Source organism: Dendrobates tinctorius, unplaced genomic scaffold (assembly GCF_039654945.1).
Source record: "Dendrobates tinctorius isolate UK_male_01 unplaced genomic scaffold, ASM3965494v1 ptg000320l, whole genome shotgun sequence".
Taxonomy (NCBI): domain Eukaryota; kingdom Metazoa; phylum Chordata; class Amphibia; order Anura; family Dendrobatidae; genus Dendrobates; species Dendrobates tinctorius.
The window spans coordinates 211,530-233,758 of record NW_027361987.1 but is presented as its reverse complement, the minus strand read 5'-3'; the positions used below and the strand labels follow the sequence as shown (position 1 = coordinate 233,758).

General features: G+C 44.7%; 1 pseudogene; it reads right to left on the bottom strand.

The window, feature by feature from the left end:
- Positions 1–22,229, bottom strand: part of LOC141073903 (uncharacterized) — a 61,417-nt pseudogene that overhangs the window by 13,482 nt on the left and 25,706 nt on the right.

Below are 22,229 nucleotides of genomic sequence, written 5' to 3'. Positions count from 1 at the left end.
CAACATAAATCCAATATTCATTGTAAGAAAACCCAACCTGATGCCGCCATTCGGGGTAACCAATGCTCCGGCAGTCTGTGACAATGTCAGTAATTATATTTTTCTCACTGATTGGTAGATTTGTGGTAATTTTCCTGGATGATATAGTGAGTTACTTGCGTCCTCTGGAGGAGCATGCTGAGCATGTCAGACATGTTCTCCAGTTTCTATGTGACAACTATGTATTTGGAATCCTGGAGAAATGACAATTTGTGGTCCAGCAGGTCCAGTTCTCAGGACATTTGGCTTCTGCATTGGGGGTTCAGATGGACCCCGTTACGGTCCCAGCAGTCCCTTCATTGGTTTGGACTATAAGCCGCACTGGACCATAAGACGCACCCCAAATTTTCAGAAGGAAAATAGGGAATAAGTTCATGCGTCAAATGGGGGTCTGTCCCACAGTCTGAATTCAGTAAACCCGGGGGCGTGGATCGGCAGCGCTGGTGGAGCCGGGTCACAGGAGGTGTTCGGTGATCCGGCGATGATCTGACTTATCCCAGGCTGGTGCAGCAGGAGCCTCTGTAACATCTGTAATCTCACTGAGGCCGTTTGGAGTAAGGGGGTTTAGTTTATAAATCCAGAAGATTTCTTCCCGATGTAGTTGTCCAATGCGATTCTGACCCTGTGGGGGAATCTCCTCTGTGGGGAATATTTTCAGTTGTGTGGAATCTTTCTTGTGTTTGATGGTGCAGTGACGTGAAAGCCCATGTTGGAGAAAACTCTATGGAGTATTGGAACGGTGTGAGTTCAGCCTTTTGTGGAGGGGTTGGGTCGTCCTTCCCACATATAATTTCTGGTATGAGCATATAATCACGTATGTAACATAACTGGTGGAACATGACATGGGAGCTTTGATCAGGAAAATTTCACCAGTAGAAATAAGGGTGAATTCATAGAGACCATGGCAGATAATATTCACACCTAAGAAATCTAAGTTATTCTGTGCAAATTGTGAATAAATCTCATATTAACCTTATTCTCCACGTTCATATATTTAATGAAATCATTAACCCCTTTCTGTACCAGCCCACACCAGAAACACATCATACACGTACCGGTGGTCCACACGGAGGTGTCAGGTGGGTTTACACTATAAATATATTTATTTTCAAAGTCTGGCAAGAACAAATTAGTGAAACTGCAGCATCCGGCGCCCCCATCGCTGTCCCCGTCATCTGGGTGGACCAGCTGCTCCCAAAAGAGAAGGCCTTATGGGACAATATAACATTCAGGCTTTCCAGGATGATATAGTCATCTGTTTCAGCAGTTTTTTCCATAGATTTTTTATTGCTTCCAGTCCTGTGATTTGTGGAATTCGTGCGTACAAGCTCCCGACGTCGATCAAAGCCAATCTATAACCCTCCTGCCAATCTATACCGGACACAGTTCTCTATAAATCTCCGGTGTCCTTGATGTGAGCAGGTGCTATTCTCAGTAATGGTCTCACACACCGGTCTATAAATGTAGATAAAGATTCTGTTACTGATCCGACCCCGCACACTATCGGGCGACCTGATGGGGGCGCTGCGTCTTTGTGGACTTTAGGAATATAATACCAATGCGGCTTGTGTGGAAATTCAGGGAAGAGTTTCTCTGGTATTCCTTAGACAATCGTCCCTTCTCTATGTGAAATCTCAGAGAAGATCTTAGTTGTTCCTTCTCGTTATTTGTGGGATCAGCGCTTGTTTTTCTCTGTGCTGCTCTCTGATCGCTGTCTTTCTGCTCCTTACTATATTGTCCATTGCTACTAACACTACATTATTGCCTTTATCGGCTTCTCTAATAACAGGATCTTGGCAGTTTTTATCTCCTTCGGTGCTCGCTGTTCTTTTTTGTTACATTATCTGTTGTTTTTGTACAGCACTGCCTGTGTGTCTTTTACCCCTCTGTAAAAAACATAAAAACAATTAACCCGATCAGTAAACACCGGAAATAGAAAAAAGTGAGAATGACAAAATTACGTATTTATGGATGGCACAATTCCACAAAAAATGCTGTAACGAGCGATCACAATTGTACTAATAAAAACGTTATCTCGTCCTGCAGAAAATAATCCATCATACAGCTCCACCGGAGGAAAGTAACAATGTTACGGGGCTCGGGAAATGGAGAAACTGCTCCAAAAATGTTTCTTTGCAAACCTCAGATTTTTTTTCTCCACTAAAAGAATAATAAAAACTGGACATGTTTGGTGTTGCCGTAATCATAGTGATGAGGAGAATCATATTACATGGTCAATTATACCACAAAATGTACAAAAACAATTCACAATAAACAATGTTAGAATTGTTTTTTCACAATTTCACCGCACTTGGAATTTTTTCCTCGTTTTTGAGTACACTATGTGGTAAAATTAAGGGAGTCATTGAAAAGTACAACTCGCCCCGCAAACATCAAGCCCTCATGTCTATGTGGACAGAGAGATAAAGAGTTATGGCTCTGGGAAGAAGGGAAGGGAAAAATAGAAACAAAAAAACGAAAATGGGCCGCAGCATGAAGGGGTTAATTGCGTCTTTCTGCCGCTTACAGGGAAAGTTAGAAATTAGTTGTGTCAGGTCAGCGTTATGTTCATGGCTTCTGATTTAGAGGAGTTGACTATAAAACACATACCTGTGATTCCAGCTTACTCCGTGTCTCTGGCACCGATAGGGTCCTGGTTACCAATAGGGGGCGACTGGGAAAAGATCTGGTCATAATTAGAGACTAAATGGATCCGGCGATTAAACCCCTGACATCCCAATGGTGTAGATGAAGTTCTCAGCTTCTCCCCTTTCCTATAGGGGGTTTGGTGGAATTCGTTCTCTGCACTCTTTATTACATAGAACAGTTTTCTCTGATCTCAATGTGTCTTATTTGTTTCTTATTTCCCCATAATACAACGGTCACAAGATCGCCGATCTGCACTTTACTCTCCGATGGTGACGATCCTCTAGACATCCGGACAGTCAGGAGCATTGGATCCCATCTGTGTCTCCCCACTATTCTAACAATGGACGCTCTCTCCGCCATCATTTCCTCCTCTATACGGTTATTACGGGGAATGACGCTGTGATGACTTCTCTTCTGGGAGAGACACAGATCACATGTGACTAATATTGCAGTGTGAAGAGAAACTTATATTTCCGGTATTTTTCTGCCCTTACATTGTGGGTTATGAGGTGTTTGGGGCTTGTTTTTTGTTCCGCCCTTTTCCCTTTGTTTTATCTTTCCAGTTGGTAATTGGGATTCTAATATAAGCCCATATATCCCGGGAAGTGTCAGGTGCTGGGATCTCATTATAGTATTAATAACAATTTCATTCCCGATTATTCCCGTCATTTATTGCTCGTTACATTCTCTCTATATAATAACAGATTCCTCTTTGTTACACGTCCTAATACTGATCATTTATATCTCTATATTGTAGAGGAAACATTTCTAGGAGTGTATACACTTCACCACAAACACTTCCCATAGATTTTATTATCCATCACTGTTATTAAGCTGCTTTTCTCTTTATATCTTTACCATATCACTGTTTATTCTCTTTTCTTACCCGTTGCACAGTTGCACTCTCACTGGTCACTTGGTGGGGTCACATTTGGCTCTTTTCACCTGCATTGTTTTGTTTTCGGACCCCCTCACTATCACTTCACCTGATTGGTCGCTACCAGATGGCTCTATGCAGCATTATTCATCTTGGTCTTACCAACAGGTTTTCATCCTGAACCTCCTGCTTCACTGGGGAAGATGTGACCGGGGAACAGCCCCAATTCCTTTAGAATCACCCCCACTTTACCCCAGAGTTACTCCCCTTGCCTGGATTAGTGCAGGACCTTGGTGTGTTGGAAACACTTATCCGTACCCTCTGAGGAAGCTGACGGGGCGAAACGCCAGTAAGAGGGAATAGTGGTGACTCTGCCATCTTTCTCTGTACACTCCCGGCATGTCGTCTGTAGGATCTGTAATCCCCATCTCTTGTTAGGATGGTTCCTCCTTTACACTATATGGGCTGTGCTGTATTCCTGGGATATCCCATATAGCACTGGCTGCACTTTATATCTCCTCTCTGTACTCCAGGGATGTAATGCGCTGTCAGCTCTTTATTCTCTCACTATTTATACCCTTTGCTCTGTGTCCTCTCATTATATAAGCTATTCATCTATAAGTGCACAGGATCTATTCCCCTTATACACTGATATCCAGTGATAGATCTACAATCCGGTTACATATATCTATGTAAGGATTTATCTTACACTCAATAAATACGGTGCACTTATCTCATCTCCACCTTGATAGTGACGCTCTCTTAGGATACATGTTACTGTATGGTGGCACTTTTGCACATGGCCACTAGATGGCGCTACAACATCTGACATTTGCCTGAATTTTTATATCTATACATGGTTTACACAAATTATATTTTCTTGTGGTAACTCTATACTATTTACCATTAGGAGCTGTGTATTTCTGTAATTATTTGTATGTATACATGATTAATTACCACTTCTGTCTCTGTAAAAATTATCCCCTTTAACCCTTTCTGACCTCGGGTGTAAATGTACTTCCTCCCTTTGATGTGGGCTCCGGCGGTGAGCTCACATCTTTTCCGGCACATGTCAGCTGTTTTGAACATCTGCCATTTTCCCCGAACAGCCTCTGACAGCGGCATTCAATACGCACTTCCAGCAAGCGTGCCGGAAATCCCGCCCATCGGTGACCCCGTCACATGATCATGGGTCACCGATGGGTTGGCATGATAACCAGAGGTCTCCAGTAGACCTCTATGATTGTCACTGCCGGAATGCTATGAGCACCGCCCACTAGCCAAAACCACATGGACCAGGGATCGTCCCACCGAACCTTGCTCCACTTTTAACATGGGCAAAACGCTACTCAGACAACACAGGGTGAGGGTAACACAGTGTGGGCAATGCTTTATTGTACCACAGAACAGGCAGATAACACATAGAACAGTCCCAGCACAGGACCCAAGATGGGGCACATTACAGAGTCTCACCCTTTCGCTGATCTGCTGGGATAATAGCAGCTGTGACTTCAGATCTTCCAGGGTCACTACCCAGCTGTGGCACACACAGAGAGGAGGTAACGACAAGCGTAGGGAGATGACAGTCCATACAAGGTAAAAGACCAATTGATCTGAGGATCACAACCTGGTTTCTCCAAACGTATCCATGGTTCAGCGATGGTCAATGGAGCAGATCTGTATTCTTCCAACCGAGGCTGAAAACCCCTAGGTTATTTCCTATAGAATAATCGATCCGTGTTTCTCATAATGGAGTCATGATGTAAAATGGCTGCTGTCCTGTCTCTTGTCCTTTTGAGATGCATGGATTCCTTGGCAGAATCTCTCTGTTTCTTTCTCTCAGTCTCTTTATACAGAGGCATGTAACCTATTTTTAGACTTAACAAGTGTCCCTCATTCAGTATTTACATGAAGGGTAAGAATGGAGATGAGATTATTATAGCATTACTTGATTATTTAAACCAGGGATCTCAAACTCGGCAGAGTAAATGGGCCGCACATAAAAAAAATTTGAGCTGGGGGGCCGCATTCCTTTCAAACTTAATACACCCTGTACACGCACAGCTCCGCTTCGTACACCTTGTACACACAGGGCTCCGCTCCGTACACCTTGTACACACACGGCTCCGCTCCGTACACCTCGTACACACAGGGCTCCGCTCCGTACACCTCATACACACAGGGTTCCGCTCCATACACCTCGTACACACAGGGCTCCGCTCCGTACACCTCGTACACACACGGCTCCGCTCCGTACACCTCGTACACAAGCGGCTCCGCTCCGTACACCTCGTACACACACGGCTCCGCTCCGTACTCCTCGTACACACAGGGCTCCGCTCCGTACACCTCGTACACACGCGGCTCCGCTCCGTACACCTCATACATCCACGGCTCTGCTCCGTACACCTCGTACACACACGACTCCACTCCATACACATCGTGCACACACGGCTCCGCTCCGTACACCTCGTACACACGCGGCTCCGCTCCGTACACCTCGTACACACGCGGCTCCGCTCCGTACACCTCGTACACACGTGGCTCCGCTCCGTACACCTCGTACACACGCGGCTCCGCTCCGTACACCTCGTACACACACGGCTCCGCTCCGTACACCTCGTACACACACGGCTCCACTCCGTACACCTCGTACACACACGGCTCCACTCCGTACACCTCGTACACACACGGCCCCGCTCCTTACACGTCGTACACACACGGCTCCGCTCCGTACACCTCGTACACACGTGGCTCCGCTCCGTACACCTCGTACACACGTGGCTCCGCTCCGTACACCTCGTACACACACGGCTCCGCTCCGTACACCTCGTACACACACGGCTCCGCTCCGTACACCTCGTACACACACCGCTCCGCTCCGTACACCTCGTACACACACCGCTCCGCTCCGTACACCTCGTACACACACCGCTCCGCTCCGTACACCTCAATCACACACGGCTCTGCTCCATCCATCCTGTAAACTCCTCCTGAACCCACGCATAAACTTACCTTCATCCAGCACCATGACAACCACCACACAGACAGCAGTGTCCATCCTGCACACACTGAGGCCCCTGATCATGTGACCCCTGACTCCTCCCCCTCCTGTGACCTCATCACAGGTCCTGTGCAGTGTGTGCACACAGAACAGCCAATGCCATTGCCGCTCCTGAATGCATGCCTTCCCCTTGCCTCGGGAGTGAGACATGTGGTGCACCGCGGCCGCATGTTTGAGACCCCTGATTTAAACTATTTGTATAGTTTTTCCTTTTTTGCTTTAGCAGTCAACAAACTGGCTCCATAACACAATCAATTTCGTGATTCAAACCTGCTGGGGCTAGAGTGTCCAGGGTAAAAATCCATCTGGATTCCATATTGTATGTAGGCAGAACTAAGAGACCTCTGCAAGTGAGGATCAAGGAGCACCTTAACAACATTAGAAAGGGATATAAGGGACATCCATTGTCCCGCCACTTTGCAGACATGCACAATCGATCACGCAGAGGTGTCTCCTATATGGGCATACAATTAGTTAAGCCAAATCATAGAAGGGGCGACTATCTCAAAGCAATGTCCCGAGTGGAATCCAGATGGATTTTTACCCTGGACACTAGCCCCAGCAGGTTTGAATCACGAAATTGAGCTCTATGCGTTCTAGTTTTTTCCTCACTTTGTGGTACAAGTTCTAAGCCCCAAACAAAAGGGCTTAAAAGTGAAGCTACATCAGAAGTATGGACATGATTTCATATGAATGTCGGACCTTTTGATCAGCCCATAAATGAAAAACAGGGCCCGATAAAATGGGGCTTTTTGAAATATGCACATACTTTTTATTTTAATTTTTATATTTTTTCCTATTTTTAGTATTATTCTTGATATATATATTTTTTATATATATTTGCATTCTCATTTTTTAATCTATTTTAATTATGTTAATAAATAAAGGTTACACCACATGCATATTTTATTTATGTCTTTCTTAATCTCATCATTCATTCCCTTTTATATACACATATTCTCGATGTCCATCCATTTGGATTCAGTCTCATGCAACCTCTACTTGCTTTAGGGTTAGATGCAGACACTGCCGTCCTCCCCTCCTCCCTTTGATTCTCACTGAATCCACAATCTCTCCTCCTAATGAGGCTTTCTTATCAGGCAGCTGTGGGTCAGGTGATTACTCTGCAGGGCTTCAGGATACTTTATAAGGACGCTCTATGCAATGACAGGCACAACCCTGATGAAGAGAGACGTTCTCTCGAAACGCGTTGGTTTTGTGCCATTAGCCAGCCACCGTCCTTTCCCAGTGTGACGTCACGCTACACCCTGCCCCCACCACACGCCGACCTCCTCAGCGTCGCTCACGGCCGGAGCACGCAAGGTAGCGGCGATCCGCACTGCTTCACTGCCCCGCAGCAGCGGTCATCACCCACCCCACCTAGCACGCTTGACTGCACCACCGACCACCAGCTTCCAAGTAAGTGCCACCCTCCCTGCACTATACCAGCCAGCACAAGCCTCCTCTAACCCTCACCCATGTCACAGGTCTGCCTCTGCATAGAACAGTCTAGTACCAGGTGCTCTTGATTTATCTAAGGATATTCAGCCACAAGCATTCGGCAAGGTTAGCCTCAGCCTCCACCCCAACCATCTATCATTATTCCTTGGTACCTTTTGGCTTTTTTTCTGATATTCAAATCTTTTTTTTTTATTAGTAATTATATTTAAACCAGGATTAGGGGACATGTGCCAGCCAATATCCCAGTAACAGTTCCAAGGTTGGATGCATTATGGTCGGATTCATTAATAAGTAAGTCTAGCAGAATCTCTTTTAACCCTTAAGGGTTTGCCCCCCCTTTTTTGTAAGATAAGCGTACTCTACTTCTTTATTTATTCATTCACTTTATTGGCAGCTACTTACATTTTCAAGACAAAGCGATCAGCCTTAAGGACATTGCGTTTTTTCTATACACTAACAAGTAAGTAGCTTATTTTCTAAAACAAAACCAAAAAAAAAAAAAATAGGCTTTATTTATTTATTCATTCATTTATTCATCTCACTTTTTGTGCCAGCTATCCATATTTCCAAGACCAGGCAACCAGCCTCCAGGACATCTTGTTTTTTCTATACATTATCAAGTGAGTAGTCTAATGTTAACCCTTGTCTTTCCCAGTATAGCGCGCTGTAATTACTATTTTAAGCTTGTCTCTTTTTAGCAGGTATTAGCACAGAACCTGTCAATCACCAGCAGCATCTGGGAACGCCCAATTTTTTATTCTGGGCCAAGTAGACTAGCGCCAGTGTGTCACTCTATTATTTAAGATATATACCGTATTTTTTGGACTATAAACACACACCTAGGTTTAGAGGAGGAAATTAGGAAAAAAATTGAAGTAAAAAATGTGGTCAATTCTGTACTTAATATCCCCTATCCTGGTATATATGGCCCCCTCATCCCTATCCTGATACACATGGCCCCTTCATCCCTACCCTGGTATACATGGATCCCTCATCCCTATCCTGGTATGCATGGATCCCTCATCCCCTATCCTGGTATGCATGGATCCCTCATCCCCTACCCTGGTATGCATGGATCCCTCATCCCTATCCTGGTATGCATGGATCCCTCATCCCCTATCCTGGTATGCATGGATCCCTCATCCCTATCCTGGTATGCATGGATCCCTCATCCCCTATCCTGGTATGCATGGATCCCTCATCCCCTACCCTGGTATGCATGGATCCCTCATCCCTATCCTGGTATGCATGGATCCCTCATCCCCTATCCTGGTATGCATGGATCCCTCATCCCTATCCTGACAGGAATGATCGCCTTCATCCCTATACTAGTATGCAGGGCCTCCATTTCACCCTGGTACGCAGGGCCCCATCTCTATTCTGGTACGATTGGCCCCCATCCCGATCCTGTTATGTATGGCCCCATCCCTATTGCCCCCACCCCCATCCTGGTATGCATGGCCCCATCAGAAAACAAAAAAAATATTATATTTGCCAGAGTACTCGCCAGGACTGTTCCTCAAAGATCACGGTGAGTATTCATTGCTCTTCAGTAGAGTGCAGTATCAGCCCCCGGCTTCCTGCTGCTGCCGGCAGTCACATGTGCTGCTACTTAAGAGAAATGAATATTCATTGGATTCATCATTCATTCATCAGGAGATTATTTAATATTGAACTATATTCAAGCGGGACTAGATGAAGAAAACCCTAAAATCATGTATCATGTTATCCGAAACAGTCAGAAAACTAGCCAGATATTGGCAGATCCCAGACCTCAAACTATATACTGTGTAAGTTTATAAGCCCCTCCAGTGTCAGGAATAGATAGTATGTGAAAATACCGTATATACCGCTCAGGGAACACTTACCTTATTCATACTAAATAATGGCACACATCTCCCAGACATTATGATTGCACATATCCCTAGTCTTTATACCGATATTGCACTCATTCCCTGACAGACCGCAGCATGGCCATTAGTTAGAAGCTGCTAATGATCTTTGGAGCAGGTAAGTTTTCCCTGAGTGGTACATATTGGGCCGTCTGAAGACTGAGTTTAGTCTAGGACAATTTGTTTGCACTACTAATTAACAGCAGTTACATTACCAAACTAGGGCAGTCCCTATAGGAGAAAAACACAAGAATTATACTGTATTTTCACATAATATCTATTCCTGACACTGGAGTGGGTTATAAACTTACACAGTATATAGTTTGAGGTCTGGGATCTGCCAATATGGGGCTAGTTTTCTGACTGTTTCGGATAACATGATACATGATTTTAGTTTTTTTCCATCTAGTCTGGCTTGAATATAGATAAATATTAAATGTAGTCTGCTGATGAGTCGCCTTTGGTGAGGATGACAAAACTCACAGAAATGAGAGGCTTGGAGAGTGAGTGTGTATACCCTATCACCCTATCTACTGAAACGTGGGGTACATGTTTTTTCTATTAGTCATCTTCTGACTAACCTTCAGGGGGTAAATTTATGGGTATAGTTTTACATTTTGAGTTAATAAAGTTTAGTTTTATCCTTTTGTCAGCAAACATGAGGAATGACAAGAGACAACCCCTTTAAGAAGATCTAATTTTGGTTAAAACGTTTCCAACATTCTGAACATAAAAAAGGCTTCTCCCCTATGTGACATCTCTGATGTTTATTAACAGTTGATTTCCAAGTAAAACATTTCCCACATTAAGAAAATGAAAAAGGCTTCTCCCCTGTGTGAGTTCTCTGATGGCGATCAAGACTTACTTTCCATTTAAAACATTTCCCACATTCTGAACATGAATATGGCTTCTCTGCTGTGTGAATTCTCTGATGTCTAACAAGATTTGAATTATGAGTAAAACATTTCCCACATTCTGAACAGGAAAAAGGCTTCTCCCCTGTGTGAGTTCTCTGATGGCTTTCAAGACTTACTTTCCATTTAAAATATTTCCGACATTCTGAACATGAATATGGCTTCTCTGCTGTGTGAATTCTCTGATGTGTAACAAGATTTGGTTTCTGAGTAAAACATTTCCCACATTCTGAACATGAAAAAAGCTTCTCTCCTGTGTGAGTTCTCTGGTGATTAATAAGATGCTCTTTCTGGTTAAAACATTTCCTACATTCTGAGCAGGAAAAAGGTTTCTCCCCTGTGTGAGTTCTCTGGTGATTAATAAGATGCTCTTTCCGGCTAAAACATTTCCCACATTATGAACAGGAAAAAGGCTTCTCCCCTGTGTGAGTTCTCTGATGGCTATCAAGACTTACTTTCCATTTAAAATATTTCTCACATTCTGAACATGAATATGGCTTCTCTGCTGTGTGAATTCTTTGATGTGTAATGAGATTTGGTTTCTGAGTAAAACATTTCCCACATTAAGAAAATGAAAAAGGCTTCTCCCCTGTGTGAGTTCTCTGATGGCGATCAAGACTTACTTTCCATTTAAAACATTTCCCACATTCTGAACATGAATATGGCTTCTCTGCTGTGTGAATTCTCTGATGTCTAACAAGATTTGAATTATGAGTAAAACATTTCCCACATTCTGAACAGGAAAAAGGCTTCTCCCCTGTGTGAGTTCTCTGATGGCGATCAAGACTTACTTTCCATTTAAAATATTTCCCACATTCTGAACATGAATATGGCTTCTCTGCTGTGTGAATTCTCTGATGTGTAACAAGATTTGGTTTCTGAGTAAAACATTTCCCACATTCTGAACATGAAAAAAGCTTCTCCCCTGTGTGAGTTCTCTGGTGATTAATAAGATGCTCTTTCTGTTTAAAACATTTCCCACATTCTGAACAGGAAAACGGCTTCTCCCCTGTGTGAGTTCTCTGGTGATTAATAAGATGCTCTTTCCGGCTAAAACATTTCCCACATTCTGAACAGGAAAAAGGCTTCTCCCCTGTGTGAGTCCTATGGTGATTAACCAATTGTGATTTCGTGTTAAAACATTTCCCACATTCTGAACATGAAAATGGCTTCTTTGCTTTAGGAGCAGTTTGTTTTTTAATGTCTCTTTTGTGACTTTGAATTTCCTTAGTAATCGGTAAAGAATCAGAAGATGTGACTTGTTTCATAGGATCAGATGACAGATCTTTACTGTGAATAGGTGATGATATATCTGGAGTAATAGCATTCACTTCAGTTGTATCTTGTAGGATCTCAAGATCATTAGATTTAAAAATTGAAGATGTCAGCTGTCCCTCTGATCGCTTGGTACAGTCATCTTCTAGGATAAAAAAACAATTTTTTTAATAAAATATCCTTGAGTTTTATATTTTTGAACATTTCTACTTAAACTGTCCATAAAAATGGCAAACTATGTAAAAAACTTTAATTATTTACCAAGACAATGACAGTTCACAGTCTAATAGAAAACCTTGTTGGATGAGCCAGTAGTGTGTGGTGTTCAACTGTTTGTTCATTCTGCCTCCCAAATATCAAATATAAAGAAACCAATCAATGTTACATAGGCAAAAATAATTGGAAGAAGTTCTCCAGCTCCACGATGTTGTGAAAACAGATTTCTTTATTCACATCAGACGTTACAAAGAGGAAGTTAAAATGCCTGCATAGAAAATACAGATGCTTGCATTCTCAACGCATTTCTAGAGTCTCAGCACCCTTAGTCAAGGCAGGTTAGAGTTAATGCTATAGTTAGGGTTAGTGTTGGGGCTAAAGTAAGAGTACTGTCACGCTTGGCGATGCACCAGCGATCCCGACAATGATATGACCTAATAGGAATCGCTGGTGCATCGCTACATGGTCGCTGGTGAGATGTCAAAGTCAGATCTCACAGCGACGCAGCAGCGATATAGAATGATACGACAGTCGTTGGGATCCGGTCTCTCAGACCTGTAGTACTGAGGTCATTCCTCATTGTCCCTGTCAAACACAGCGATGCATGCTGGCCCGCGGGACACCAGCGATCAAAAAATGGCCCAGGACATTCGAGCATGATCAGCAACACCGCAGCAGGGGCCCAATCGCCGCTATGTGTCACAAGTAGCGAGAACGCAGGTGAGATCGCTGATGCATCACAAAATCGATCTCGCTATGTGAGACGGGGGCTAAAGGGTTCCTGTCAGGCGAAAGTTAAGGTTACTATTAGGCAAAAGTTGGGTTACTGTTAGGCAAAAGTTGGGTTACTGTTAGGCAAAAGTTGGGTTACTGTTAGGCAAAAGTTGGGGTTACTGATAGGCAAAAGTTAGGGTTACTGTTAGGCTAAAGTTAGGGTTACTGTTAGGCAAAAGTTAGGGTTACTGTTAGGCTAAAGTTAGGGTTTATTCTACAGTTAGGGGTAGGCTAAAGAATTAGGCTTTTCTCAATTGTCTCCCCAATAATTTGGTCACGTCAGTCATGTTACGTGAGAGTTTTCTATTTCCGGAGAAAAAAAAACTATAAACGAATAAAATGGCCCGTCAGTATTATAGTGCAGAGGAGGCTTATGCACTTTTATGTTCTGACAGTGAAGAAAGTGCAGTGTCAGATGGCGATGTGGATTTCGAGGGTTTTAGTAGCAGCGACAGTGATAGCTCAGAAATGAGCAGTGATTCTGGTCCATCCTCACACACAAGGACCAGTACAACAAGAAGGACAAATAGCGCTTCTGGAGAAATGTCTCCAACTCAGGGAACAAAGCCCAGTACTAGCGCTGTCCCTAGTGCTCGTGAATTGGCGCACACCAATGTCCAAGGGGCTTTGCCTCTTGATGTAGCATTTCCCAGATGGGAGGCTTCGGATTCGGCTACTCCATTCATCCCTAATTTTAATGCCATTCCTGGTATAAATGTGGAGGTGGAAAATTTTGGAACGATTATTTTTTTAATTTGTTTCTGACAGATAGCTTGCTAGAGCATATTGTCCTACAAATTTATATGTGTCCCAATTCATCAGCCAGAATCCACGATCCTATTATGCTAGGTCAAATTTATGGAACCAACTAATGTCCTAGAAAGGAAAACATTTTTAGGACTTACATTCAATATGGAACTTGTTAAAAAAAATAACCATTCGGTCCTATTGGTCCAACTGCCCTGTTCAAGCCACCCCTATGTTTTCTGCTGTTCTTCGTAGGACCCATTATGAAATGCTCATGAGATTTTGTCATTTTAACGACAATAGTCAATGCCTGCCCAGAAATGTCCCTGAACATGACAGACTATTCAAAATCAGACCCATCATCACAGAAAAGGAAAAGGAAGACTGCACCTCAAGCAATTTATTCCTTCTAAGAGGGCAATTTTTGGAATAAGGCTCTATAAAATGTGCGAGAGTCCAACCGGATACACATCAGCTTTTCGCATTTATGAGGAGAAAGATAGCCAACTAAACCCACCAGGAGGCCCTACTTATCTGGGGACATAGGGAAAAATCATTTGGGAGCTGATAACGCCATTTTTACAAAAAGGCTACAATCTGTATGTTGACAACTTCTACACCAGCATACCCCTATTTAAAAGTCTGGTTGAACATAACATAGGGGCTTGTGGGACTATTCGCAAAAACCGTCAGGTGTTTCCACAATCATTGGTCAGCAAAAAGTTCCGAAAGGGGCAGTCAGGGGCTTTACACAATGGAGAGCTGCTTGCCCTTAAGTATAAGGATAAAGATATTTTTATCCTGAGCTCGATCCACACAGATTCCACAAGGGCCACTGCAGACCAACAGGGATCCACTACTCCAAAACCTGTGTCTGTCATTGACTACAACAAATATATGGGGGTGTGGACCTTGCAGATCAGGTTCTACAGCCATACCAGGAATCAAGAAAATCATATATCTGGTATAAAAAGTTAGTCATGTATTTGTTTCAGGTGGCCACATATAATTCTTTTGTGTTATACAAAAAAGCCGGAAATGCAGATATTTTCCTTGATTATCAGGAAAAGGTCACTGAAAATCTTGTTTTTGAGAATTTTGTCCCCGCCAATCCTTTATAATCTGAAGACGTCAGAAGACTCACTGAGTGACATTTTATTGCACTCATCCCAGTAACTGAAACAAGAAAGAACCCCCAGAGAAGATGTCGTGTATGTTCCTAGAGAGGAATGAGGCATGATACCCGCTATTATTACCCACAATGCCCATCATTGCCAGCCTTATGCCTCCATGATGGCTTTACAATCTTCCACACAGAACCCCGTCTTTGAACTGTTTTGACATTCAAGCATTTGGTTTATTTAGTGACAGACACATTTGAGTAGAGCTGACTTAACAATTTCCGGTGGTAGGTGGGGGGGTCTCCAGAGACACAAGCTGGGCACAATATATTGGGCACTACAATGACATTTTTTCAATTTTTGCTCTAAAACTTCCACTACGAGTTTCTGGAAATCATCCATGTAGAGAAAATGTTCACTATATTCATAGATGAATTCCCAGAGGGGTGTCATTTCCAAAATGGGGTCACTTCAGGGGGGGATTCTGTTGTTCTAGCACTTAGCGGCTCTCCAAAGTGCCACAACAGCAGAATCCCCCCTGAAGTGACCCCATTTTAGAAATGACACCCCTCTGGGAATTAGAAATGACCCCCCTCTGTGAATTCATCTCTGGGTTTAGTGACCATTTACCTATCTACCTAATTTCCAATGTAATATCTGGGGTTAAAACAACATTTTAGTGATAAAAATGTACCATATTTTTCAGACTATAAGACGCACTTTTTGCCAAAAAATTTAGTGGGGAAATAGGGATGCGTCTTATAGTAGGAATTTACTTACAAATGCTGTGGCGGCGGCGCTCTGTGCTGCGTGGAGGGCTCCACTGGAATTTTGTCAAAGTCCAGAGACCCCTGCAGTTTCATTGCTACGATGCGGTGGTCTCCAGAAAAATGGCCGCTGGGAACGGCGCATGCTCAGATTCAGATCTCGCCCCGAGATCTCGTTGCCGAGATCTAAATCTGAGCATGTGCCGCCCCCACCTGCCATTCTCCCGGAGGCCATCGCATCACAGCAATGGAGCTGCAGGGGCTTAAGGCTTTGACAAAATGGCGGCAAAGCCCCCCACGCAGCACAGGGTGCCGCTGCCCCAGCACAGAGCGCTGCCGCCGCCACAGGTGGAGCGCTGCTGACCCAACGCAGAGCACTTCCACCCAAGCACAGAGCACCGCTGCCACACCAGCCTGGAATGGGAGCTTCCGGAAGCCACCGCACCAGCCTGGACCACCGAACAACGTCTGTGACCACTCTTGCACCTGTGCTGATTCCACCCCCCCGGTAAGCTGAATTCGGATGTAAGATGGACCCCCATTTTGCACATTTTTCTCCCCTATTTTCCTTTTGAAAATTTGGGGTGCGTCTTATAGTCCAAAAAATACAGTAATTATTTTTTCTTCACTGCCCAATGGTATAATTTTCTATGGAACAGCAGTGGTGTCAGTATGCTCACTGCACCACTAGAAGAACTCATTCAGGGAAGTATTTGGTAAAATGCAGTCACTTTTGGGGGATTTTGCTGTTCTGGCACCTCAGGGGCTCTGACAATGTGACATGTCACCCACAAACACTTCCAGCAAAATCTGCTCTCCAATACAGCGCTCCTTCCCTTCCAAGCCCTGCCATGCGCCGAAACAGTAGTATTCTCCCACATGTGGGGTATCGGCGAGCTCAGGAGAAATTGCACAACAAATTGTATGGAGCAATTTCTCCCGTTACCCTTATGAAAATGCAAAATATGGAGCTAAAAAGATTTGTGAAAAATCGTATTTTTTTTTTATTTGCATGGCGCCATGTTATAAACTTCTGTGAAGCACCTGTGGGTTGAAGGTGCTCAATACACATCTGGATAAGTTCCCTAAGAGGTCTAGTTTCTAAAATGGTGTCACTTGTTGGTGGTTTCCACTGTTTAGGCATATCAGGGGCTCTCCAAACACGACATGGCAACCGCTAATTATTACAGTATATTTTACATTCAAAAAATCAAATGGAGCGCCTTCCCTTCCGAGCCCTGCCGTGCACCCAAACAGTAGATTTCCCTCACATATGGGGTATCGGCATGCTCAGGAGAAATTGCACAACAAAATGTATAGTCCATTTTCTCCTGTTACCCTGGCGAAACTAAAAAAAAAATAGGTCTAAAGGAAAATTTTTGTGAAAGAAAATTAAAGTAAATGTTTATTTTTTCCTTCCACATTCCATTCATTTCAGTGAAGCACCTGAAGGGTTAAGTAACTTCTTGAATGTAGTTTTGAGTAGCATGAGGGGTGCAGTTTTTAGAATGGTGTCACTTTTGGGTATTTTCTGTCATATTGACCCCCCAAACTCATTTCAAATGTGAGGTGGTCCCTAAAAAAATGGTTTTGTAAATTTTGTTGTAAAAATGAGAAATCGCTGTTTAACTTTTAACCCTTATAACTTCCTAACAAAAAAATTTGATATAGTTGATATAGATGCTACTGCGCAGGCGCCGCCATCGCCGGTGACATTGTGCTGGATGTAATTTCTTTCTAAGCCTCACAATAGCCACAATATTATAGGCATTATCACCAATAACATCAATGCTATTATATGCATCTAGAGTTGAGCGAAACGGGTCGAAAAAATTCAAAAGTCGCCGACTTTTAGCAAAGTCGGGTTTCATGAAACGAAACCCGACCCTAGGATGAGGTCGGCCACAAGGTCGGCGACTTACGCGCCAAAGTCGCGTTTCAAAAGTTTGTTTTGCGCTCTTTTTCAGCCAATCAGGATCCACGGACACTGTGGGCAACGTGATGACATAGGCACGGGTCACCACCATCTTTCAGAAGGGCATGCAAGTGATTGGCTTGCTTTGGTGGGTGTTACAGGGGGTATAAAAGGGCGTGCACGCCGACCGCCATCTTACTTCTGCCGATCTCAGTATAGGGAGAGGTTGCTGCTGATTCTGTAGGGAGAGCGTTAGGCAGGGAAGAAGACAAAAAAACTGCTTCTGCTGCTAGCGATTTGGCCTGCACAACACACCAGTCACTGTGTGTGCAGTGCAAGGGGAGGCTATATAGTGGTGTATCAGTGGTGTTGGTTGTTAGGCTGCCTTCTAAGGCTTCCTGACAGGCTGGCATTGCTGTTTACCCACTGCTCCGCAAACTGCTTTTTTAAAAGCAATCCAATCTCCCTTATCCTCTAGTCACTTTGGTCACAGCTGTGCCATCGAGCCTGTCACATAGCACTCAGATATTCATTGGGCCTCAAACTGCTTTTTTAAAAGCAATCCCAATTTTTTTTTTTTGTCCTGCTGAGAAGAAAAAAAAACTGCTTCTGCTGCTGATAGCAATTTGGCCTGCACAACACACCAGTCACTGTGTGTGCAGTGCAAGGGGAGGCTATATTGTGGTGTATCAGTGGTTTTGGTTGTTGGGCTGCCTTTTAAGGCTTCCTGACAGGCTGGCATTGCTGTTTACCCACTGCTCCACAAACTGCTTTTTTAAAAGCAATCCAATCTCCCTTATCCTCTAGTCACTTAGGTCACAGCTGTGCCATCGAGCCTGTCACATAGCGCTCAGATATCAGTGGGCCTCACACAATCCAAAAGTGTCCAGTGTCCAAAAGTGTGTGCAGAGATTCAAAATCTCACTTATCCTCTAGTCACTTAGGTCACAGCTGTGCCATCGAGCCTGTCACATAGCGCTCAGATATTCATTGGGCCTCACACAATCCAAAAGTGTCCAGTGTCCAAAAGTGTGTGCAGAGATTCAAAATCTCACTTATCCTCTAGTCACTTAGGTCACAGCTGTGCCATCGAGCCTGTCACATAGCGCTCAGATATTCATTGGGCCTCACACAATCCAAAAGTGTCCAGTGTCCAAAAGTGTGTGCAGAGATTCAAAATCTCACTTATCCTCTAGTCACTTGGGTCACAGCTGTGCCATCGAGCCTGTCACATAGCGCTCAGATATTCATTGGGCCTCACACAATCCAAAAGTGTCCAGTGTCCAAAAGTGTGTGCAGAGATTCAAAATCTCACTTATCCTCTAGTCACTTAGGTCACAGCTGTGCCATCGAGCCTGTCACATAGCGCTCAGATATTCATTGGGCCTCATACAATCCAAAAGTGTCCAGTGTCCAAAAGTGTGTGCAGAGATTCAAAATCTCACTTATCCTCTAGTCACTTAGGTCACAGCTGTGCCATCGAGCCTGTCACATAGCGCTCAGATATTCATTGGGCCTCACACAATCCAAAAGTGTCCAGTGTCCAAAAGTGTGTGCAGAGATTCAAAATCTCACTTATCCTCTAGTCACTTAGGTCACAGCTGTGCCATCGAGCCTGTCACATAGCGCTCAGATATTCATTGGGCCTCACACAATCCAAAAGTGTCCAGTGTCCAAAAGTGTGTGCAGAGATTCAAAATCTCACTTATCCTCTAGTCACTTAGGTCACAGCTGTGCCATCGAGCCTGTCACATAGCGCTCAGATATTCATTGGGCCTCACACAATCCAAAAGTGTCCAGTGTCCAAAAGTGTGTGCAGAGATTCAAAATCTCACTTATCCTCTAGTCACTTAGGTCACAGCTGTGCCATCGAGCCTGTCACATAGCGCTCAGATATTCATTGGGCCTCACACAATCCAAAAGTGTCCAGTGTCCAAAAGTGTGTGCAGAAATTCAAAATCTCCCCTGTCCTATAGACACCTTATACCTTGTTTTACATGCTATATAGTTTGTTGGATTTTGTCTACATTTCTACCAAAAATGAGGAAGGCTGGTGGAAGAGGCCGTGGAATTGGGCGGGGGTTGGCAGCTGGTAATGATGGTGTTGGTGGTGGATCTGATGGTAGTGGCAAGAGCAAAATAGGACCGAATGCAGGAGGTGTTGAGCCTGCGTCATTGTCTGGCTACATAAGGCCTCGAACGCTTAGTTTTCTAGGAGTTGGCAAACCGCTTTTAAAGCCAGAGCATCAGGAAAAAGTTTTGTCTTACATTGCTGACTCAGCCTCCAGCTCTATCGCCTCCTCTTCTTCAGTTGTAAAAAGTAAAAGCACTGAGTCGTCATTGGAGGCTCATGTTCATGAACCACACCTTTCCTTGTGTCCTTCACCCCAACCAAGATTGAAGGATGACGCAGGCCATACTACTGATTACTCCATGGAGCTGTTTTCACATACCATGCCTGGATTATCAAGTGAAATGGTGAATTACCCAGGCCAAGATGAATCTGACATGGAGTGCACTGATGCACAGCCGCTGATGGATGATTCTGCTGGTACATTCACTCAGAGCACTACATTGTCCTCGCAGTGTACAGAGCCAGATTCTGACCCTGATGAGACTCAGGTGCCCCTTCCCGCACACTATACCACCATACACGGTGACACAGAGGAAGGTGCACATGACATAGAAGAGGAGGTGATGGATGACCCAGTTGTTGACCCAGATTGGCATCCATTGGGGGAAGAGGGTGCTGCTTCCAATAGCTCAGATGAGGAGCATCCACAGCAGACATCGACATCGCAACAGCTGTTATCTGGCAGGCCCGGAGCACTCCAAAGACAGGTTCCAAACATCAAAAGAGTTGCTGGACAGCTTGTCCAGAGGGTCAAAAGATCACAGCGTGCTAGGCCGCAAAATGTCTGCCAAAGTAGGAAGAGTGCAGTGTGGCACTTTTTTGAACAAAATCCTCATGATCAGGCCAAGGTTATCTGTAAGAAGTGCGCCAAGACCTTTAGCCGAGGGAAAAATCTGAAAAATTTGAATACCAGTTGCATGCTTAGACATTTAACCAGCATGCACTTGCAAGCGTGGACACAACACCAAACCTCAAGTGCCACATGTGCAACTGATCACAACGAAGGTAGTCATCAACGCTACATTGTTTCCCCCACTGTAAGCCCACCGGTTAGCACAGCAGCAAATGTTGAGGTGTCGTTGTAAGGCCACAGCAGTTAGGGAATCCCACTGTTATATCAACGAAAGACTGATTCTAGGCCATCAGAAAGAACACCAACTCCATCACCATCATCAACCCTCTCTCAGTCCGCCCTGTCCACCGCTACTTCCACCATATGCAGCTCTCAAGTCCAGCTCACCCTCCCAGACACTATGAGTAGGTCAAGAAAGTACTCAGTCTCTCATCCGCGTACACTGGGTTTGAACGCCCACATTGCCAAACTAATCTCGTTTGAGATGATGCCCTTTCGGTTGGTGGAAAGGACAGCTTTCCGCGAACTCATGGCCTATGCAGTACCACGCTATGACCTACCCAGTCGCCACTTCTTCTCTCGCAAAGCCATCCCAGCCCTCCACCATCATGTGAAAGACCGCATTGTCCATGCACTCAAGCAGTCAGTGAGCGGAAAGGTGCACCTCACAACTGATGCATGGTCCAGTCGGCATGGCCAGGGCTGTTACGTGTCCATCACTGCGCACTGGGTTAATGTGGTGGATGCAGGGTCCACAGGGGACAGCGGTGGTGGGACAGTGCTGCCTAGCCCACGGTATAGGAAACAGTTGGCTGTAGGCGTTCCACCCTCCTCCTCCTCCTCCAGAAGCGAAAGCTCGTCCACAGAGCGCAGTCATACGAGCACTCCATCTGCAGCTGCCACTGTTGCACACGATGTGTCCCCCTATCGAGCAGCTAGTGGAAAGCGTCAGCAGGCTGTGTTGCAGATGATGTGTTTGGGCGACAGACATACCGCCGAGGTGCTGGCCGAGTACTTGAAGCGACAAACTGAGTCATGGCTGGGCAGTGTACATCTTGAGGCAGGCAAGGTAGTTAGTGATAATGGCCGTAATTTTGTGGCAGTCATAGCCCTTTCAAAACTCAGCCACATACCTTGCTTGGCTCACACCTTGAATCTGGTGGTGCAGTGCTTCCTCAAAAATTATCCGGAGTTAACAGCCCTGCTCCAGAAGGTGCGAAGACTGTGCGCACACATCCGCCGGTCGCCTGTACACTCCGTTCGTATGCAGAAGCTGCAGCGATTGCTCCACCTTCCCAACCACCACCTCATTATCGACATTGCAATAAGGTGGAACTCCACCCTGCACATGGTGGAGCGGCTGTGCGAGCAGAGGCAGGCCATAATGCATTTGTGGGAGGATACACGGCCAGGCACTTTGAGAGCAGACATGGAGTTGACAGGTGTGCAGTGGTCGAAGCTGAAAGACCTCTGTAAAGTCCTTCAGTGTTTTGAGGAATGCACACGGCTGGTAAGCGCAGACGACGCCATC